Source organism: Silene latifolia, chromosome 2, assembly GCF_048544455.1.
Source record: "Silene latifolia isolate original U9 population chromosome 2, ASM4854445v1, whole genome shotgun sequence".
Lineage (NCBI taxonomy): Eukaryota > Viridiplantae > Streptophyta > Magnoliopsida > Caryophyllales > Caryophyllaceae > Silene > Silene latifolia.
Genome location: NC_133527.1, coordinates 155,066,140 through 155,085,095, shown reverse-complemented (window position 1 = coordinate 155,085,095; position 18,956 = coordinate 155,066,140). Strand labels below are relative to the sequence as shown.

General features: G+C 43.7%; 1 non-coding gene across 1 annotated transcript; it reads right to left on the bottom strand.

Moving 5' to 3' along the window:
- Positions 1-830: 830 nt before the first annotated feature.
- LOC141644946 (small nucleolar RNA R71) lies at positions 831-936 on the bottom strand. The gene has a single exon (XR_012544545.1). It is a non-coding gene; the product is annotated as a small nucleolar RNA R71 (small nucleolar RNA).
- Between the last annotated feature and the right edge of the window lie 18,020 nt (positions 937-18,956).

The window sequence follows — 18,956 nt, the reverse complement described above, 5'->3', positions numbered from 1 at the left end:
CCCCCATTTGTGACTTAGATAGACGGACTTACAGATAGAAACCTTCCTCCCCGTAGAGATCGAGCCTACTTATCACTAGCTTTTGTTAGTTATATCTAGGTATTATTTTTGGTACATAACGACCGTATCAAATTTTGGCGCCGTTGCCGGGGAGGTAATAGCCCTGTCTGTCTGTTGTTGTTTCGTTTATTTCTTTCTGTCTCAGGGAATTTTTATTCCTTGAGACAGTTCTCACTTATTTCCTTCAGTGTTGTGTATGCCCATGTCAAACAGGTCAGAATTAGTTCCTGCTGATCCTGAGCCAGAGAGATCTTTTCGGCATAGACTAAGACTGCAAAGGAAGATTCAAAAGGAAGACTTGAGTACTTTTGAACCCGAGCTACAATATTTTCTTTTTGCAGAAGACTCGTTTGGTGAAGAAGACAATTCTATTTCTGTTATAAAGCCAGTGAAGATGCCTAATATTGCGAGTCACTCAGATCCCACAGCTGCCTCGATCCCTACAGGTTTCAAGCTTGCGTCCGAGGATGGCAATACTTTTGACATTCGGACGTCCTATATTAATCTGGTCGAACGGAATCTGTTTCGGGGTGTGGCGGGTGAAGATTCGCGTAAACATATGGAGGTCTTTACTGACTATTGCTCTACCATTCCCGCCACTAAGGCAGTGACCCAGGATAAGATTAAGGAAGTCTTATTTCCTTTCTCTTTGACTGACGGAGCTCGTGAGTGGCTCACTGATCTTAATCATACTGCAACCGGTATCACCAACTGGGAGACTCTTGCCCTTGCCTTTTATAAAAGGTACCTTCCTCCACAACGTACCAATCAGCTGAGAGAAAAAATTACAAGTTTCAAGCAGGCACCTGATGAGAATTTTTATGAAGCTTGGTGTCGTTTCAAGAAGTTGGTGCGATCTCTTCCTCATCATGGTTTTGATCAGTGGTTCTTGTGCAACTAGTTCTATAATAGGTTGTATGACGACCACCGTGCTATATTGGACTCCTCATCTAATGGGCGATTTCAGAAGAACAATGATGATAACAAAGGATGGGGAATTATTGAGGAGATGGCTACCCATTGTGCTGAGTATGGGAACCCGAGATATGGTATTCGCACAGTTCATTCAGTTGATAATGCTGTAGTGGCTCAGCTGGAAGCCATGAATGCCCGTTTTGATAAATTAGAGTTGCAATATGCTGGTGATCAACAGATGGTTCACCTGATGACTAGACAAGAGGCCGTTACTTGTAAGAGATGTGGGAGTAATGACGGTCACACTGTTGTTGACTGTCTAACAGAGAAGGAGCAAGTCCTTGCCTTTCAGCAATATAGGCAAGGAGGAGTTTCTTATTATAATAATCAGAGTGGAGTTCATCCTAACTTGAGATGGACTAGTCAGAATGTGCTTAATCCTACCCCTCCTCTACAGCAGCAACAAGCTTATGTTCCTCCTCACAAAGCTCAACAAGGCTTTCAAAAGCCTTCATCCTTCCCACCATCGCATCAAGGAGCTTCTTCTAGTGGAGTTAGTGAATTCGCTGAGTTGAAGTTGATGATTCAATCATTGACTAAGCAGTTGCAGATGAGTGACCAACTGAAAGAAGCATCAATAAAGTCACTCGAGACCCAAGTAGCTCAACTGGCCGCTAGCCAATCTATAAGGAAAACGGGTCATTTACCGTCTCAATCTGAGAAGAATTCGCACGAGACGATAAATCTGATTAATTTGCGCAGTGGTCTTTCTTATGAAGGGCCCAGAATGTTAACTGTTGAAGACATATCAGACCCGGAAGGTTGCAGGTAGTGAACAGTCATCCATTGACGAGACTATGCTTAATCCGAAGAAAATATTCGATCGACTCATTTCTGGAGGTCGATCGAGTAGAGTTGCTGAGAATAATGATCGATCGAGTGATATTGAAGGTCGATCGAGTAAAGCTGCAAAATAAGGATTCGATCGAGAGGGTGAAATTCCTCGATCGAGTGAAAATTCAGAGAAAAATGTTCGATCGAGTGAAATTACACCTCGATCGAGCAATGCTGATAAAGAAGGTTTCGATCGAGAGGCTGATAATGCTCGATCGAGTGAAAAAGCTGCTGAAAGACCTCGATCGAGAGGTAAAAGAGATCGATCGAGTAGAAATGAATTCGAACCTGTCGAGACATTGGAAGAAAGGAATAAAGGGCTAGAAATTCCTATTACGGTGCCCTTTCCAAGGCGATTGCAGAAAATCAAGGCTAACCAACAGTTCGAGAAATTTGCTGAGATCCTGAAGAGCCTTCACGTCAACGTTCCTTTCGCCGAATTACTTACCCAGGTACCCTCTTATCTGAAATTCATGAAAGAAATTTTATCGCCTAAGAGACATATATATGACCACGAAACGGTGGCTTTGACTGAAGTAGGGACTGCCTTAGTTCAGAATAAGACACCACCCAAACAACCAGATCCGGGTAGCTTTACAATTCCTTGTCATATAGGGACCCACTTGATTGATAACGCGCTATGCGATCTAGGAGCTAGCGTGAGTGTCTTACCTTTGTCTCTCGCTAAGAGACTAGGTTTGACCAAGTTTAACTGCACTAATATGACCGTTCAGATGGCAGATCGTAGTATATCACGGCCACTAGGAGTTATAGAGGACATACGTGTAAAGATTGGGAGATTCTTTATTCCCGTAGACTTTATGGTCTTAGACATACCCGAGGACACTCATACCCCTATTATTTTAGGGTGACCATTTTTGTTTACTACTCGCACAATAATTGACGTCGGGGGAAAGACCCTTACCTTCCAGGTAGGAGATGAGGAGCTAATATATCATCAGTCCGAATCTCGTAGGGCACCCATGCAAGTTCAACCTTGCCATGCCTTACCCTCTATTAATCCAGATTTAGACACTCTAGCTGAGAATATTGAATATTGCGCTGCTATTGTAACACCTCCGCCTCAGATTGAGAGTGAAAAGGAGGACCATTCTGCAGGTTTCCTTGCTGCAGGTACAGATAGAGTGGCTACTGGAGATGCTATTGGTTATGGTACAGTAAAAATCAATTCAAGTGATGGGAATGCCGCCAATGCAGATAGGAATGTCAAGGGGAATCAGAAAGTTCGGGCGTATGTAGATGCCAACTATTCTCCTTCCATTAGTTTGAATTCAACCTCATGGGGATCGAAGAGGACGGTCCGAGATGCTGAAGGGACCTCCTCCAGTCATAAGTCCTCTTGTGGGCTATTACAGTGTTTTGGACGATGAGCGGGGAATGCCCCGTTGTATTAATTTGTAATTTTGAATTTCCGTTAAAACTTTTTAATTGCGTTTTTAGACTATTAGACAGTAGCTTAGTTAGTTTTAGCAAAAATCAAATATAGACTGCTTATTTTTGTGATTTGGTATTTGCGGGAAGTGTTTTTGCGTGTTTCTATGCAAGTTTGGGGAAGATATGTCGCATTGGGATGTGTGCAATAGGAAAACACGTCAATCGAGTACTTTTTGTACTCGATTGAGAGGATTGCCCAGGAAAAGAGGTCGATCGAGTGGTTTAAGTCACTCGATCGAGTTGCTGAAATAAGGGAGTTCTCGATCGAGGGGATTCTTGTTCGATCGAGCAGAGTGGATGTTAAAGACCTCGATCGAGTGGTTTTAAATCACTCGATCGAGTGACTATGCCTATTATACGTGGGGAGTTATTCTTTTTAACTTCTATTTTCATTCTATTTTTATTCTTATTATTGCCTTCCTCTTTATGCGATACCTTTTGCGAAAAATCCCCAATTCCTCCTTTAATCTTCCCTTTTTACCAAATCAATCACCCACCTTGTGCTTATTATTTGATTTTCGACATTAACCCCCTATTCCCTCTTCCAATTTCATCCTTGTTGCGATTTAATTGAAGAATTAGGCTTTTGCGAGTCGAGTCTCAATTCGACCAATTTCTTGCGTTTTTTGTTGATTTCTCTGCTTATTATTGTGGCTTATTAATCAAGTAAGTAATTCCCTCCTTCTTATTGTTGTTTAATTGTTGTTTTGACTCTATTTGAGGCAATAGCGTTCGAATTTTTTCGAAAATTCGTGAATAATTGGGGGAATTTGTGTTTAATTGTTTGTTTGATTAGTTTTTGCCCTTACTTGAGTGATTAGGATGGATAGTAACACAATGCCGTCAACTAGCTCTACTGTTACCCCATCCTTGACTGAGACGGTGGTCCCTGCTCCTGCCACCGTCATTCCTACCGTTTCTACTACTGCCGCCACTACTGTGTCTACTGCTTCTGGTACCGTTTCTTCTACGGTGATGACCCCTGCTGCGTCGTCACCAGCTGTCATAGCTGCTTACAGGGCTGCCCTGGTACCCAGCTCAGTCTCCGGACGAGCTTCTTCTTCGGGTACTGGAGGGCGTGGACGGGGTCGAGGGAGAGGCACTCTTGCTGCTGGACGTGCTACGTTTCGTGCCGATGAGACTCTTGACCCGCATCCTAACTACCCAGAGGTACGTTTCGTTAATGCATTTCATCGTACCCGTTTCTTTGACCTAGAGAGATGTGACTTGGCTTCGACTAAATTTTTGCGTCGGAAATCACTTGAGAAGTTAGGAATTTACGAGCCCGTTGTTGAGCTGTTAAGCGGGGCGTGGATGACTGGACTGACTACTATGAGTGCCTTGACCTATAAGGAGCTGACCCTTGAGTTTTTCAGGTCCTTCACTTTTTCTGCTGCTGCCTACGCAACTAACCTAGACTGCTCGTGTGTCTCCTTTCGGTTGTTTAACCAGATTCTGACCTGGGGCTTAGCTAAGTTTGGTAGTAGGTTAGGTCTGTCTTCCCACGGTGAGCCAGACCCTCCTAGGAAGGTCTTATGTATACTTTGGAGGACCTTGGCACAGACACCTTTTCAGGAGCACAGACTCGCTCATGTCCACCTCCCCCCGGCCCGTTACTTTCTGCGCCTCATTGGTGGGACGATTTTCGGCCGTAAAGAGCCCAACAACATTAATAATGTTGAGTTGTCGATTCTCGAGGGCTATCTAAACATTGATAGCGAGGGCCCCTTTGTTCTTAACATTGCTTGTCTGACAGCTCAGTATTTTAACACTGTTGGGAAGAAGAAATCGGGCACCATTGTCTGTGGTGGCATAGCTACCTACCTTGCCCGTTCTATCTTCCATGTCTTCCCTCATGACCTGGCACATGTAGTTACTGATAGGTACCTAGATCTCTCTGCCATGTTGGCAATGTTTTGGCTAGCTTCTGACTAGCGGACTTGGAAGATTTGTGGTTCCTTGTCCATGGTTCTACCTTCCACCGACCTACCCCGTCTTGTCCCTTTGACCACTGTTAGGGGTAGGTTGCCTCCACCTTTGACCTTCTACCACCTTCCACTCGGTCCACCTACCACTACTTCCGCTGCTAAGAAGCGGAAGAGACCTGAGACTGGACAGGGATCCACACCGACCGAGGCTGGGCAGTCTTCCACGCCCACACCTTCACCGATCTTTATTCCCACTCCTTCTGTTACACAGCCGGTCTACCCAGCTAATTTTATTCCTCCTCCACCCTTTGAGGCATCCGAGGTCATTGACCAAGGGCGTCGTGACAGTTTGCTTCTCGAGTTGTTTACCAGGCAGGCTCGTATGAAGCGGGACATTGCACTTACTTTGTTCCCTCTATACGAGTATCACATGAGACGAGGACGCCCCGTTCCTGAGGAGGAGGAGAGAGCCCGAGCTAAGGAGGGGAGGAGGAGGGAGCATGAGCGAGATCCTGACTTCGTGGTGGGAGAGGAGGAGGAGGAGGAGGAGACTGCGGAAATCTACCGTTCCGACTCAACCTATATGCAAAATGAAACGTGAATATTTTTTTGAATTTTTGAAATTTTTCTAATTTTTTTTTTTGGATTTTTGATGATTTGATTTTTTGAAATAAATACAAATGCAAGAAGAAAAGTAAACGTGAATGCAAAACAAATGCAAAATGCAGACTCAAAGGATGCAATTCCTTCCCCAAACCAAAACGAACAACGTCCGCCCTCGTTGTCCTCCAGCATACACCAGCAGTATATATAATGGGAAAAGGATAAATACACCCAATAAATGAATGAAAAACAATAAATAAAAAGGAGACAAAAATAAATAAAAGAGCAAAAAGTACATACAAAATGACGAACATCCCTAAACCAGCCAGAAAACTGGGGAAATGAGTAGACCAGTAGCTACTTGTCAGCAGTCTCCTCCTCCTCCTCTCCCACCACGAAGTCAGGATCTCGCTCCTGCTCCCTCCATCTCCCCTCCTCAGCTCGGGCTCTCTCCTCCTCCTCAGCTATGTCCGCCTCGCTAGCTGAATGTGGGTACCCCTCCGCCGGGTACCGGTAGAAAGAAGGTGTAGATACCTCATTTCTGCACCCCTCGCAAACCACCCGGTGATGATTGGGCCGCATGTTTGGTACGCGGAACGATTTGTGATAGTTCGTAGGTTTATCGTCAAGTGATTGCTCAAACACTAATGTCTACCTCATAGTTGTCATCTACGCACCGATACTGTCGTTTTGACAGTAATTAGAGTACATTTGGAGTCCGGGCATAAAACCGTCTTCATTTTCTGATAACCGTTAAATCCCGAGTCAGAATGTTCTGGAATGTTCCGGATATCTCTATTCCATATTTTATAAATATTTCACAATCTTTAATCTTTGGTAAACAATTTCTCGTAATATTCATACAAGATATTAAGGAAAACCAAATTATTCCGTTATTCCATAACTTAAACACGGAAATCTTTCTTCCGCAGGAGGAAACCACTTGGGAACAGACGCAGTAGGTGCTGCGCCTCTTCCACGAGACGCAGTGACTGCTGCGCCTCTTCCCAGGTCCTTTTCTGCGTATTTTTCGTATCTTTTTCATATCTTTCCGAGAATCACTTCCAAAGTCTCTCCGAAAACCCTATTCCTTCACGTGATTATTATAAATAGGAGCCTTCGCTCCTCATATTTCTCACGCGAGTGTCCGCCCTTCTCTTCTCCCTTTGCATTCTAGACCTTTGTTCTTACTTTTTGGCGTCTACGTGCTTGAACATTCGACCACGTAAGCTCGGATCCTTCTGAGTACCAGCCTCGTTTGCATGACCAACCAATTTGACCAACTCCACATCAATCAACTTAATTAATCTTAATCTTTTTCCTCTTACGAGGGCACTTTCGTTACATTCGAGTCGAGCATCACTAATCGTAAACTTAGTTCATCTCGTTTCGTCAAACATGTAAGTCTGAGGGTGTAAATCTCTCTTTTATTTTTGTTATTTACCTTTTTGTATCATTAATGTAAGGTTTATGTCGAAAACATTTCTTAAAACCGATTTATAAAACCTCGTTTAAAACCCTTTTTTCGGATTACCAAAAGATAACCGTCGAGAAAGGACGCAGCAACTGCTGCGCCTCTTCGAAGGCGCGCAGTGCCTGCTGCGCCTCTTCGTGAGGCTGCCGCAGTTCCTGCTTCATTTCTTCTTCCTTCGTCCTCTGTAATTCGTTCGTTTTATTTGCTTCGTTTGTTTTTGCTAATTCTTTGGTACGATAGCATAATCGTCTCGCATGTATATTATTTATCGTTCATTAATACGTATAATTCATCGTTAAATCCGACTTAAATCCCAAGTAATCCAATATTTGCGGGTTTTCGTCATTAAACTCAATCCGGGTTGTGGAAATTCGATTCGTTCATATCGGGTTTCTGGAATTCGACCTTTGATATATTTTCATCTGTCTATTGTCATATTCGTCATTAATTTGTCATTAATTTGTCATGTTTAACCTATTTTGTTCACCCATGTCATTAATCAATCGTTCGTTCATGTAAATAATTCGTTTAAATTCGTCTCATCCATGTTTATTGCTTTTATGACCATCAATCACATGTAAATAACCTGATAATCACTTCCATCAGAGTAAATATATTAATTAATCCTTAAAATCACCAATTTATATTAACGATTTGCAGTTCCGGCTTCACAGCCAGAACTCACCCTTGGAACAGACGCAGCAACTGCTGCGCCTCTTCCAAAGGGCGCAGTCCTGCTGCGCTGTTCCAGGTTGATTTCTGTCTCTGAACTTCCGTTCTGCCTTGACCTAGTTTATTAGCTTACGTATAATTGACTATTAATCGTATTATCGCCTACTGATCTATTCGTTAATTCTTTCTTTTTTTCTTTTTCTCAAATTATCCGTTTTAAAGGTATTTTCGACATAAATCAATGAACCCAATGTAATTATTGTAATTTTCATTATTGTAATTTTATTTATTGTATTTATCATATTTCTTGTATCATTTGTATGCCTTCGCATGTAATTGAGCACTAAATCCTACTTCGACTTTAATTGTATGCAAAATTACGTGTTAACCGACTTAGTTTAATCTTCATATGTTAGGATTAAAACTTGGATGTTGCATTGCATGCATATAATCGACGATATATCGAGTATAGACGATGTCCCTAATCATTAGTAGAGGCCGTTATCAAGGCGGGCGGGATTAGGTGTTCGATCAAAAGAGCTTCCTAATACGTACCCTCACCCCTTACTCCAGATCTCTGTGAACATCCATGTTCATTGGCATCCACGAGAGTCATTCTAAACATAGAATGCTAAGGGTAACGATTGCTTGGTGTTCATGTCTCTACTTTGTGTCTGGACAAGGCACGAGGTATTCGAACGATTTCCAATTTTCCACAATAAATTGGTGGCGACTCCACAAAATACAAATGCTTGTTCTCCTCCCAAGCGCCTCCGTGGGCCCATTGTCCACAGAAGGGTGTGGCCAGCACTCAGGAACGGGGCATCCTCATCTCATGTGATGCTCGTATAGAGGGAACAAAGTAAGTGCAATGTCCCGCTCCATACGAGCCTGCCTGGTAAGCAACTCGAGAAGCAAACTGTCACGACGCCCTTGGTCAATGACCTCGGATGCCTCAAAGGGTGGAGGAGGAATAAAAATAGCCAGGTAGACCGGCTATGTAATAGAAGGAGTGGGAATAGGGATCGGTGGAGGCGTGGGCGTGGAAGAATGCCCAGACTTGGTCGGTGTGGATTCCTATCCAGTCTCAGGTCTCTTCCGCTTCTTAGCAGGGGAAGTAGTGGTAGGTGGAGCAAGTGGAAGGTAGTATAAGGTCAAAGATGGAGGCAACCTACCCCTAACAGTGGTCAAAGGGACAAGACGGGGTAGGTCGGTGGAAGGTAGGACCACAGACAAGGATCCACAAATCTTCCAAGTCCGCTGGTCAGAAGCTGGCCAAAACATTGCCAACATGGCAGAGAGATCTAGGTACCTATCAGTATCTACATGTGCCAGGTCACGAGGGAAGACAGGGAAGATAGAACGGGCAAGGTAGGTAGCTATGCCACCACAGACGGTTTCCAATTTTCCACAATAAATTGGTGGCGACTCCACAAAATACAAACGCTTGTTCTCCTCCCAAGTGCCCCCGTGGGCCCATTGTCCACAGTTTGGCGACTCCGCTGGGGATAATGCACTTACATGTAGCCAAAAGGGTAAAACTTCAACAAGGTTAGGGAATAGTTTGTACAAGACAATTGTCGGTTTTCATAACTCGGTCTTCCTAGACCGTTTTATTCGGCCTTCCTAGGCCCAACCCAACCCATTCGACCAATCGTCCCGTCTAAACGGTCCTAATTATTATTTGGGTCTAAGGATGGATAGCGATTGACGTCATCCATACCATGATGCTTACTCTTGTTTGTATCAAGGACCTTCACTACTTGAGGAAATGGACTAGGAATCGGCCTTACTCTTGTTTGGTACGAGCCTCTCCACAGACTTCGGGTTTGATTGTTCGGTATGGCAACCCACCCTTTAAACCAAAACCTTTCTAAATGCACTCAGCATCCCGTTATAATGTTTGTATAAATGTTTGTACCTTACGTGATCACCATTTTTAAACGAAACCATGACGATTTTTGTAAAAATCAAAACCATTTTTAAATGAAACTTTCGAAAAGCCCATAAATAGCGCAAAACCCAATCAAAACTTTGTCCATTTGTCGAGTCAAAATTCGAGCCCAAGCCCATTTCAAAAACCTCACTTCGAGTCCACTCCTAAAACTACACTATAGTTGACTAGGATACACATTTTCAAAACTTTGTCTTTTCTTCAAAGCTCACTCAACACAAGTGGCACACACCCACTTTATGAGTCAAAACATTTCTTCTCTTAGCAAGTGTGTTAGAGTGGTCGATCCTGTTTTGATTCGTCATCGATCTCTTATCTAGTTTTTCAAGATGCCTGAAACAAGCGACGTGAACTTCAACCAACTTTAAGATGGTAATGATCGAATCCTAGCCGCGCTAGCCCAAATCCAAGTTACCCAAGACCAAGTGTATGATCGCCTTGACACCAGCGAAGGCCGGATCTACGTCGTGGAAACAAGGATTCCTCCTCGAGAAAGTGAAGTCGTTGATGACTTCATGAATGACTTCAGGGACGACAGCCCTCCCATGGGTGTAACTGCAGCTGAGAAAAGGCTCCAATACTTAAAGGAGCAATTGATGTATCTTAAAGGGGATGACATTTATAGGGAGAATAATCGCAAGTATGAGGCCGTCAATTCCAAATTGCCAACCAACTTCAATATGACGGATATCCCTAAATTCAAGGGGCACGAAAACCCTCTGAACCACATCCGTGCTTTTAAGGATTACATGTCTATCAAAGGCATCAAACCCGAGATGTTCTTAAGGATCTTTCCTTCATCTCTTGACACCATCCCAAAGCAATGGTTCTACTCTTTAGAACACAAGAAGATCGCCACTTGGGAAGATGCCGCAATCGAGTTTGATAAGCAATATGCGGATAATGCCGAGATCCAAGTTAACATGCGCACCCTAGAGGTTCTTACCCAAAATGACAAAGAAGGATTCACCGACTTCCTAAGTAGGTGGAGGAAGACTAGTACCCAACTAGTTGAACGCCCGGATGAGGCTACCCTTGTGGAGAAGTCCATGGACAATCTCAGACCCACCTATGCCAATCATTTGAGATACCAAAACATCAAAACTTTCAAGGACTTAACCGTACTTGGAACAAGGATTGAAGATGACATCCGTAAAGGGCTCTTGTCCAAAACGGTAGGTCGAGGATATCAAGGCGCAACAAGTCGTTCATACGGCTCCACTAGCAAGACCGATGAGGTTAACCTTCTCGAGCCATCCAAGAAAAGTACCCCACCAAGGAAATTCACAAATCTTGGGGACACTTACTCCAACGCTCTTAAGAGGCTAATGAAACAAGGCAAACTCCAACCCATAGGACCTACTCCCGAACCCGAAACGAAATCCAAATTCTGGGACGAGAACTCGTACTGTGAATACCATAGGGGCAAAGGGCATGATACAGAAAAATGCTACAAATTGAAAAATTTGCTTCAAGACATGATCGAGGACGGTTGACTACCAATACCGCCGGGAGGTAAACCCAACAACACTCAGAACCCTCTTGGGATTCTAGTGATCACAAGTGAAGAATCTACCTTAGATTGTTTACACCTGATTTCTCCAATTGAAGATGAGATCTATGCGATCGAGAATGAAGGGTTCTACTCTACTATCTCCCCTACCATTTCCGACTTCATCACATGGGCAAGGAGTATGGATAGGCAAGTTTAGGAATTGGAAAATGCGGTGACAACTCTACATGACCCCAACGCGACACCTAAAGAGCATGTGCCACTAATCTTCTCTCAAAATGTTACTGTGCAAGAAATAGTCGCCGTGGTTGATAAACTAGTCGACCAAATCACGCAATTAGAAGACGAAATCATGAGAATGAGGGAACTAGCTACAATCAATGGAGTATGGGACGATGACGATGAAGACGAGTATCTCATTGAACACTCCCTAGTCAAAGAAATAGTCCAAAATGGTGAAGACCAAGACGTGGACCACCTAACTCGTTCGGGGCGTCCATATCAAAACACTACTCAAAACGGTCCAACCAACGTTGTCACACCAAATGATAACGAAGATGACTCCACTGATCATTTGCTCAAGCAATTACAGAAGACAAAGGCTGATATTTTAGTCTGGCAACTAGTAGCAAGCTCATTCCCACATCGCCAAGCTTTACTGCAAGCCTTGGCCAAACTAAATGTAGCACATAACTCCACACCCGAAGATGTAGTCAACTTGGTCTTCCAAGAATCACCGAAGCTAAGTAATCCTATTACTTTCTCAGACGAAGATTTGCCACCCTTTGGCGCTAGTCACAACTTGGCTCTTTATATCACTGTCATTTGTCTAAAGAAGAACGTGCCAATGACCTTGGTTGATGATGGCTCCGCGGTCAACGTCATACCCCTCAAAACGGCACACAAATTAGGCATGAAAGAGTCGGATTGGACCCCTACCAATCAAGGTGTTCGCGCATATGATGGTACACGACGAAAGGTAGTAGGACTCGTTAACCTAACCATAGCCACAGGACCAATTGAACGAAAGGTTAACTTCCAAATAGTGGACATTGAAGCTTCCTTCAACATACTTCTAGGAAGACCTTGGATTCACGCTTCCAAAGCGGTGACATCCACCCTTCATAAAAAGATCAAGATCCCACTAAATGGCAAAGTGGTGACGATCACTTCGTCACCCATCAAGGCAATAATCGAAAAGAAGTTAAACAATCAAGTCCTTGCGGATCCAGTATATGAGCTTGGGGGCTTCCAAAGCATAAGCGTCATAGAAAGTGATTTGGCACCCTTATACTACGATCCCTACTCCAACTTGGTGGTCAACCACATACTCAAATCCCAGGGATACTTCCCTGGAATGCCTTTAAACCCTATCCGAAGAAACACCTTCGCACCATACAAGGAAGGCAACTCAAAAAGGATACCACTTGGACTAGGGTACAAACCCACCAAAGAGGAAGTTCTCGAAATGCAAGCTCAAGTTCAAAACCGTAAATACGTAGGAGTCCAAATGCGACTCTATCTCCCTACCCTAAATGGATACTTTGTTAAGGAAGGAAGTCTATAACTCTTTCACGGATTTCCCGAGCCTTGGCATTATCTCGAAAAGAAGCTAGCCGAAATCGAGATCTTTCACGATTGCTACTTCGGTTCCTACCGTCAAAACCCGTCAAGCACCTTGCTTAGACGAACAAGTTGTTAGTCTTTTGTTTGGAGAAGATCGATTTGTTAGAGCCGCGCAGGATGAGATCATTACCATGATACTTCAAGACGATCACTTCAACCCCACCGCGTTAATCACATAAACAAACGCGAATCAGCAGAAAGGATGGAGAAAATCAATCAAGTGGACCAACAATCAAGGAAGACTCTTCAAGCTCAACACTGGAGAAGGAGAGATGTTCAAAGGAGAACCAGAAGACGATGAATTCGAGTCAGAGTCAGAGTCAGAGTCGGAGTCTAGAAAAGTCACTAAGGAGTCTCCTCTTGTCGTCATCCCCATTCCCTTTATTTCTCCTAGCTTAGCCTCGAATAGTAACAGTAGTTCGGGAAATGTCCCAACTACTGTCCCTTTACCGCCACTGACCACAGATCAGGTGGCTTCTTTGTTTCAACTTTTCTTAAACTTTAATATGAATAAATCAAGTTCTGCTTACTCTTTGTGTTATCTTGAGTGCAATTCTGTTTACGATGATACTGAGGATGACAAAGACCCAGACTCAATTGAAATACCTCCCTACATAGCCAAAGAAATACTACAGGAAGGGGAAGGGGGACCAGTAATAGAGAATACCGAACCCATCAATGTAGGAACCGAACTAGAACCCCAAGAACTTAGGATAGGGACTACCTTGAGCTCTACTGAAAGGGCCGACTTCATAGACCTTCTACACGAGTTCAAAGACGTCTTCGCTTGGTCCTACAAAGACATGCTAGGGATCGATAGGGATATCGCCGAACATAGAATCCCAATTAAGCCAGGTTTCAAGCCTGTAAAACAGAAGCTTCGTCGAATGAGAACGGAATTGGCTCTCAAGATTAAGGAAGAAGTCGATAAGCAATTCAAAGCCGGGTTCATCAAAGTTTCCGAGTATTCTGACTGGGTAGCCAACATAGTACCTGTACCCAAAAAGGATGGGAGAATCCGTGTTTGTGTTGATTTTAGAGACTTAAACAAAGCAAGTCCTAAAGATGACTTCCCTCTACCACACATTGACATATTGGTAGGCAATACTGTAGACCATGCATTACTATCCTTCATGGATGGGTATGCGGGTTATAACCAAATCAATATGGCCATAGAAGACATGCATAAGACCGCCTTTGTCACTCAATGGGGAACCTATTGATATACGGTAATGTCGTTTGGGTTAATCAACGCCGGAGCTACATATCAATGCACCGCAACTACACTCTTACATGACATGATGGACAAATAAGTTGAGGTATACGTAGACGACATGATTGTCAAGTCCAAGGATAGAGAGAGGCATATTGCGAACCTTCGCAAATTTTTCGCAAGGCTACGAAAGTACAACATGAGGCTCAATCCTCAGAAGTGCGCATTTGGAGTAACATCGGGTAAACTCCTGAGATACGTCGTTAGCCAACGAGGTATAGAAATAGACCCTTCCAAGATCAAGGCTCTGATCGAAATGCCACAACCTCAAACAGAAAAAGAAGTTAGAGGATTCCTGGGAAAAGTGCAATATATAAGTCGATTTATATCGAAACTCACCATGATTTGTGAGCCTATCTTCAAGAAGCTCAAGAAAACGGACCACACCATGTGGGACGATGATTGTCAAAAGGCATTTGACCGAATCAAAGAGATATTGGCTAAACCACCAGTGCTCATGCCACCTCAACGAGATCAACCTCTTGGTCTGTATCTCACAATAACTGAAACAGCCATGGGTGTCATGCTAGCTCAAACCGTAGGAAAAGAAGAAAGGGCTATCTACTACCTTAGTAAGAAGATAAAGGGAGTACGAGTGCAAATACTCACAACTCGAAAAGACATGCCTCGCTCTTGTGTGGGCGACGAAGAAGCTACGCCATTACATGCTTAGCTACTCCGTCAAAATATACTCCAAAATGGATCCAGTCAAATACCTCTTCGAAAAACCCGTCCTCAACGGACGCCTAGCAAGATGGACTTTGATGCTCTCAGAGTTTGACCTCAAATACGTGCCTCTGAAAGTTATAAAAGGGCGCGCCGTTGCCGAATTCTTTGCAGATAATCCCATCAACGATGCACAAACGGTAGACACTTGGTCATTTCCAGACGAGGATATACTCCAAACTGATGTAGACTCCTGGGACCTTTACTTTGATGGGGCATCAAACTTAAGAAGATTTGGAATAGAAGTGTTGCTCATTTCTCTTGAAGGTGAGCATACACCAATCTCTTACAAACTCGACTTCGAGGTGACAAATAACGCTTCAGAATACGAAGCTTGTCTCATTGGACTACAAGCGGCAGTGAGCCTAGGCATTAAAAACCTCCGAGTACATGGGGATTCATCCCTGATCATCAATCAAGTTACGGGATCTTGGAAAATCCGAAGCGAAAGCTTAGCACCTTATCAAGCCAGAAAACACCAAGTTGTCCAATTCTTTGATCACTTGACCTATCTACACCTACCTCGGGAAGAAAATCAATTTGCAGATGCTCTTGCAAAACTTGCATCTTTGATTAATATGCCAGATGACATGGTGGAAATGCCTTTATGTATCGAACGACGGTCAGAGCCAGCTTATGTCCACCAAATCACCGACGAAGAGGAAATCGCACAGGAACACTGGTTCCAAGCAATCCTAGATTTCAAGCTCAACGGTGCCTATCCACCTGATATGGACAAAAGGGGACAACATGTTATACGCCTACTAGCTTCCCAATAAGTTCTCATGCAAGGAGAGTTATACAAAAGAACACCTCTTGGTGTAATCCTACGTTGCCTTGATCATTCACAAGCACGAAAAGTGATGGAAGAAGTCCACGATGGAGAATGTGGTCCTCACATGAGTGGGCCCATGATGGCAAAGAAGATCACACGTTTGGGGTATTATTGGACCACAATGGAATCCGATTGCATCAAATACGTAAGACATTGCCACAATTGCCAAATCTTCGGGAATGTACAACATGTCCCTCCTTCATTGCTCTATACGATGACGTCTCCTTGGCCATTTTCTGCCTGGGGAATTGATATGATCGGGAAGATAACCCCAGCCGGAACAGGAGGTCACTGTTTCATCCTAGTGGCAATCGACTATTTCACCAAATGGGTAGAAGCGGCTTCCTACACTAGTCTTACGGCCAAAAACGTGGCAACGTTCATAGAAAACAACATCATCTGTCGATACGATTGCCCACATGAGATCATTAGTGATAATGGATCATATTTCCAAGCTGAGACTGAGCAATTGCTAGCCAAGTACAAAATTAGGCATCACCACTCTTCGCCCTATAGACCACAGACTAATGGCGCAGTAGAGGCAGCAAACAAGAACGTTGTCACAATCCTCAAGAAAATGATTGACAACTATCGAGATTGGCCAAGCAAGATACCCTTTGCTTTGTGGGGATATCGCACATCTGTTAGGAAGCCCACTGGGGCCACACCTTTCTATTTGACTTACGGCATGGAAGCTGTACAACCAGTCGAGTTAGAAATACCATCCTTGCGTATCTTACTCGAAAGTCAAATCCCTGAAGCCGATTGGAAGAGGGATAGATATGAAGAAACCATCCTCCTGGATGAACGTAGGCTACGCGCCTTGCATAATGTCCAAACATACCAAGCACGTATCAAACGAGCCTTCAACAAAAGGGTTAAGCCAAGAAACATTAAGGAAGGAGACTTGGTACTCAAGTCGGTTAGAGCTCTTTTACCTGTCGATCCACGAGGAAAATTCAAACCTAATTGGGTCGGGCCATTTCTAGTCAAGTCCATACTTCCGAGGGGTGCGGTTAGAATCACAGACCTAGATGGGAATGAGTTTTCCAACCCGACAAACCTCGACCAACTAAAACGGTATTATGCCTAGAATAGGAACAAAAACGCGCCTCGCGTAACCTCACGTGTCGCTCTTGTGGCACTAAATAAACGGCCCCTGGCCAAGCTGAAATAAGCTAACGTCACTCTGCTCTTGCATTTTGACAAATTTGTCATCCTCATATCATCAAATAAACTAAATTGCACCTTCAGAGTAAGCAAAAAGCTCATGCTTATTTTCTAAGTTCATTACAAGCTCTTGCTTAGAACAATTATTCTTTTACATTTACTCGAACTACGCGCAAGGGTTTGATTTCATTTTCTTAATGAATACGTAGGTAATCCTTTGCAGGATACAACCCATTTATTTCAAAATGTAAATAGAAGGACATTTGCATTGCATTTGGAATTCGACAAGAATAATAAATAGAAAATCACAACGGTTTCATAACCAATTAACCTTTTTTATTTCATTCACTTTCTAGTAATAATAATACGTTACATAATAAAAAATAAAAATAGGCTAGGATTCTAAAAACCCCACCTTTTTATTACAACAATAATAATAATAATAATAATAATAATAATTAATAATAAAGACGTGGGCTATTCCTCCATTTTCCCTTTGCCCTTGTCATTCTTGTCATACTTCTTGTCACGACCTCGAGCCGGACGCTCTTGCGCCACTTCGGACCTAATCACCAACGGTCTTTCTCGAGGCCTAGACTTCCCATTCTTGTCCGTCACTTTATCCACGACAGGAGAGGTCTTCGGTTTCTTCGAAAGATGAACAACTCGAAACCCGGCTTCTTCCTCTCTCTCAGTCAAATGCTTCTCTTTCTCTTTTTCCACCTCGCGCACCTTGTAGTCAACAGGCTTGCGCTTCCTCAATCTCTCGCACTCTTCCGGAGTAGTAGCCTTCCTCCATCGCAGATAAGAATCCGACACCCATAAGACATTAGCAGAAGAGTTCAAGAACCATACGTTTCTTTGGGCCCATTTAATGGCCCACTCCCTTCGACTCTCAGTAGTGAGCGCCACGGCAGTCTGCGGGACGGTGTCAAGCTTCGGGATCGTCTGCTTTAGTCCAACCTGTCTCATCAGCCTTTCCGGGAAGATGCATACCATGAATTCCAAGCCAGGAATGGGCACAGATCGAATAGGATCCAAAGAAAACACTCCAGTGACAGATATGAGGTGCCACCATGGTACAATCCACCTAATCAAGGGGCCATCATCACTCTTCAATTTATTCTCCCAATAATTGCAGACTCGGGTAAAGTCCACCATGGAAAGCCTGGTCCTCATTGCAATCGAACGAGCATGATAAGAAGGAACATGAACTGGGGGCTCGATCAATCGAAGGCGCTCCATAAGCCAAACCTACCAAAAGCGGGTATTAGACATCAAAAGAACGAAAAAAAAAACGAAAAACGAAAAAAAAAAGAAAAAAGAAAAGAGAAAAAGTTCTTTTACCTGCAGAATAATGGGACTTCCCAAGTACGGTAGGTCACGATTGGCTTTCCTATTATCCAAGCCCAATAGGATCTCTCCTAGGCATAAACAAGCTGGGCTCCTGCGCAGCTCCATTTGCTCAACTAGGCCCAGAAGACGGGGATCACCTCTCAAGTCTTCATCAACATGCCCTTGAAGGACATACACATGCAACAAACAAAATCCAAATGCCCTTCGCCTAGCAACATGAGAAACGGTGGGGTCGGCCCTGTTAATGAATCGGACAATGAAGTCCAACATTCGCACTCCCTTCGAGGTCACTAAACGGTCCACCTCAATTCTAGTCAATCCAAGCAAGTCTCTAAATTTGCTCTTATACCCTTGCGAAGTAGAAGGAATGGCAGGCAAGTGTTCCGTATCCTACCCACCGATCGCAGCAATTTCTTTAGGAAACGGGCAAATGTCGCCTCCGGGGAAAGCAAAAACATGATAATTCGGGTCCCAATAATTAAGACAAGCATCTAAGAATGGT